We start from the raw sequence: 5,084 nt of genomic DNA, 5'->3' as shown, positions 1-5,084 counted from the left end.
GAGCATTTGTAATATGTTTTGTGAAAGCCAAATTTATAGCACTAGCATTGGGACTCTTAGCAAGTTTTTGTAAGAAACTTTATAACTTCAGAGATGTGGCAATCATCAAAATCCAAACCATTACAATCTAAAGCAATGGTATCATCATCCCCAATGTTGGAAAAAATTTCAGCAGTTTCAGCAGTTTTAGCAGTTTCAGGCAATCTTGCGGGCTTTGCACTAGGAGTGGAAACATTGCCAACACCAATTATTTTACCATTGATAGTAGGAGGTGCAGCAACATGTGAAGCATTAACATTACTAGTGGTGGTAATAGTCCAAACTTTAGCTACATTATTCTCTTTAGCTAGTTTTTCATTTTCTTCTCTTTCCCACCTAGCATGCAATTCGGCCATCAATTTTATATTCTCATTAATTCCAACTTGGATGGAATTTGCTGTAATAACAATTTTATTTTCAATATCCTTATTAGGCATAACTTTCAATTTTAAAAGATCAACATCAGAGGCAAGACTATCAACCTTAGAAGCGAGAATATCAATTTTATTGAGCTTTTCCTCAACAGCATTTGTTAAAAGCAGTTTGTGTACTAATAAATTCTTTAAGCATAGCTTCAAGTCCAGGGGGTGTGTTCCTATTATTTTTGTAAGAATTCCCATAAGAATTACCATAACCGTTACCATTATTATAAGGATATGGCCTATAGTTATTACTAGAATTGTTCCGATAAGCATTGTTGTTGAAATTATTATTTTTAATGAAGTTTACATCAACATGTTCTTCTTGGGCAACCAATGAAGCTAAAAGAACATTATTAGGATCAACATTATTCCTATCATTCACAAGCATAGACATAATAGCATCAATCTTATCACTCAAGGAAGAGGTTTCTTCGACAGAATTTACCTTCTTACCTTGTGGAGCTCTTTCCGTGTGCCATTCAGAGTAATTAATCATCATATTATCAAGGATCTTTGTTGCTTCACCAAGAGTGATGGACATAAAGGTACCTCCAGCAGCTGAATCCAATAGGTTCCGCGAAGAAAAGTTCAGTCCTGCATAAAAGGTTTGGATGATCATCCAAGTAGTCAGTCCATGGGTTGGGCAATTTTTAACCAAATATTTCATTCTTTCCCAAGCTTGAGCAACATGTTCATTATCTAATTGCTTGAAATTCATTATGCTACTTCTCAAAGATATAATTTTAGCAGGGGGATAATATCTACCAATAAAAGCATCCTTGCATTTAGTCCATGAATCAATACTATTCTTAGGCAGAGATAGCAACCAATCTTTAGCTCTTCCTCTTAATGAGAAAGGAAACAATTTTAATTTTATAATGTCACCATCTACATCTTTATACTTTTGCATTTCACAGAATTCAACAAAGTTATTTAGATGGGCAGCAGCATCATCAGAACTAACACCAGAAAATTGCTCTCGCATAACAAGATTCAGTAAAGCAGGTTTCTGTAGTAGCAGGTGGAGCAATAGGTGTGCATAAGAAATCATTATTATTTGAGGTTGTGAAGTCACACAACTTAGTATTTTCAGGAGTGGCCATTTTAGCAGTAGTAAATAAAGCAAACTAGATAAAATAAATGCAAGTAACTAATTTTTTGTGTTTTTTTGATATAGAGTGCAAGATAGTAAATAAAGTAAAGCTAGCAACTAATTTTTTTGTGTTTTGATTTAATGCAGCAAACAAAGTAGTAAATAAAATAAAGCAAGACAAAAACAAAGTAAAGAGATTGGATTGTGGAGACTCCCCTTGCAGCGTGTCTTGATCTCCCCGGCAACGGCGCCAAAAAAAGAGCTTGATGGCGTGTAACTCACACGTTCGTTGGGAACCCCAAGAAGAAGGTATGATGCGCACAGCAGCAAGTTTTCCTCGTAAAGAAACCAAGGTTTATCGAACCAGAAGGAGCCAAGAAGCACGTTGAAGGTTGATGGCGGCGGGATGTAGTGCGGCGCAACACCGGAGATTCCGGCGCCAACGTGGAACCCGCACAACACAACCAAAGTACTTTGCCCCAACGAAACAGATGAGGTTATCAATCTCACCGGCTTGCCGTAACAAAGGATTAGATGTATAGTGTGGATGATGATTGTTTGCAGAAAATAGTAAAGAACAAGTATTGCGAGTAGATTGTATTTCAGATGTAAAGAATGGACCGGGGTCCACAGTTCACTAGAGGTGTCTCTCCCATAAGATAAATAGCATGTTGGGTGAACGAATTACAGTCGAGCAATTGACAAATAAAGAGAGCATGACAATGCACATACATGATATGATGAATATTGTGAGATTTAATTGGGCATTACGACAAAGTACATAGACCTCTATCCAGCATGCATCTATGCCTAAAAAGTCCACCTTCGAGGTTATCATCCGAACCCCTTCCGACATTAAGTTGTAAAACAACGTACAATTGCATTAAGTATGGTGCGTAATGTAATCAATAACTACATCCTCGGACATAGCATCAATGTTTTATCCCTAGTGGCAACAAGCACATCCACAACCTTAGAACTTTCCGTCACTCGTCCCGCATTTAATGGAGGCATGAACCCACTATCGAGCATAAATACTCCCTCTTGGAGTTAAGAGCAAAAACTTGGCCGAGCCTCTACTAATAACGAAGAGCATGCAAGATCATAAACAACACATAGGTAATAGATTGATAATCAACATAACATAGTATTATCTATCCATCGGATCCCGACAAACACAACATATAGAATTACAGATAGATGATCTTGATCATGTTAGGCAGCTCACAAGATCCGAGAATGAAGCACATGAGGAGAAGACAACAGTCTAGCTACTGCTATGGACCCATAGTCCAGGGGTGAACTACTCACTCATCACTCCGGAGGCGACCATGGCGGTGAAGAGTCCTCCAGGAGATGATTCCCCTCTCCGGCAGGGTGCCGGAGGCGATCTCTAGAATCCCCCGAGATGGGATTGGCGGCGGCGGCGTCTCTGGAAGGTTTTCCGTATCGTGGCTCTCGGTACTGGGGGTTTCGCGACGAAGGCTTTAAGTAGGCGGAAGGGCAACGCGGGGGGCCACACGAGGGCCCCACACGCCAGGCCGGCGCGGCCAAGGGCCAGGCCGCGCCGCCCTGTTGTGTCGGCGCCTCGTGGCCCCACTTCCTTTCCCCCTCGGTCTTCTGGAAGCTTCGTGCAAAAATAGGACCCTGGACGTTGATTTCGTCCAATTCCGAGAATATTTCCTTACTAGGATTTCTGAAACCAAAAACAGCGTAAAACAAAGAATCGGCTCTTCGGCATCTCGTTAATAGGTTAGTGCCGGAAAATGCATAAATACGACATATAATGTGTATAAAACATGTAGATATCATCAATAATGTGGCATGGAACATAAGAAATTATCGATACGTCGGAGACGTATCACCAGCATCACTTGGTCTATATACCAAGTGATGAATAATCCCTTTGGAGCATCTGCTCCATGCATGCTATGTGTGTATGAGCATCTTGACTTATGTCACCATGGTTGCTGGTTTGTTGGTGTTTTTGTACTTGCCGATGATTAGATGGTTAGTCGATCACTCGTACACTCGGGGGTGGAGCAAGTGAGCCTGGTGTGATGGCACAAATATCAATATTTTGTGCATCCTACCTGGCCTCACTTACTCCATCCCTGGATGTTAATATTTGTTTCGACCAATAAAGTATGAGGCATTTCATTTAGTTCATATTAGCTACTTCTTAATTGCATTGGCCTTTCTTCCATTTTAGTGCCGATGATTAAATTGTTTGGTCACTTGTACACTCTGGGGTGGGGCCAGTGAGCCTGGTGCGATGGCACAAATATCAATCTCTTGTGCATCCTACCTGGCCTCACCGACCCCATCCCGGAATGTTAATATTTCTTTCGACCAACAAAGTATGAGGCATATGATATCTAGTTGAGATACCACTTGGCTCTTTCTTCCATTTTAGTGCCGATGATTAGAATGTTTGGTCACCTATACGCCGCAATATACTTTGTAGATGGGCCCCCTATCCCCGGCCGCCGTTCCGTGAACGAGTCCTTGACGAGACAACAACGCCGACCTGCCTCTCCGGCGCATCACCACTATCATCAGACTCCTAATGGTGTAGAGTACTTTGTAGAAAATGCCACTTTTCTTCTCTCGCCGTCCAGTACGTGAACGAGTCCTTAATGCAAAGACGGTGCCAGCCTCCCTAGCATCATGCCGACCCTTGTTGTCGCGCTTCAGGCCGTGTCTCACGCGCCCTGCACTCTTCGCCTTCTTGCCCGGTGAACGAATAGACTAATCGTTGGAATAAGGAAGCCGATGACGGCCGGTCGCAATTTAATCTTGCGACCGGCCGTCATCGGTTTCCTTATTCCAACGATCGGTCCTATTGGTTCACCGGGCAAGAAGGCAAACAGTGCAGGGACGCGGGACACACGGCCCGAAGCGCGGCAACACGGCCCGGCATAATGCTGGGCAGGCCGGCACGGTCTTTGCATCAAGGACTCGTTCACTGGACGGCGAGGGACTGCCGTGGTTCTGCGCCGGAGAGGCAGATCGGCATTGTTGTGTCGTCAAGCACCCGTTCACGGAACGGCGGCCGGGGAAAGGGGGCCCTTCTGCAAAGTATACCGCGGTGTATACTGCAACTATGGTTTCTGACCATAGTATTTGTGTTGACCAACAATGTATGAGGCACTTATTCCATTTTTTCATTCCATTTGCTTTGAGATTTTCAAAATGCCGACGATTAAAATGTTTGGTCACCGTACACTCGGGGGTGGCGTAAGTGAGCCTGGTAAGATAGCACAAATATAAATCTCTTGTGCATCGGACTTGGTCTCACTTACGCCATCCCTGAATGTTAATATTTGTGTTGACCAACAATGTATGAGGCATTTATTCCATTTCTCTTGTGCATCGGACTTGTTGGTCTCACTTTCTTCCATTTTCATCATAGTAGAAACTGGATGAAGACCCCGATACAAGCGAGCCTGGTGGGTAGAGATGAGGGAGCAAAGGAGGAACCGGATGAAGACTACTTTGTATCTCGAAATTGTGAATTTTGTATGAAT

This window comes from Lolium rigidum, chromosome 1, assembly GCF_022539505.1.
Source record: "Lolium rigidum isolate FL_2022 chromosome 1, APGP_CSIRO_Lrig_0.1, whole genome shotgun sequence".
Classification (NCBI taxonomy): Eukaryota; Viridiplantae; Streptophyta; class Magnoliopsida; order Poales; family Poaceae; genus Lolium; species Lolium rigidum.
Note: the sequence above shows the minus strand (reverse complement) of the source record.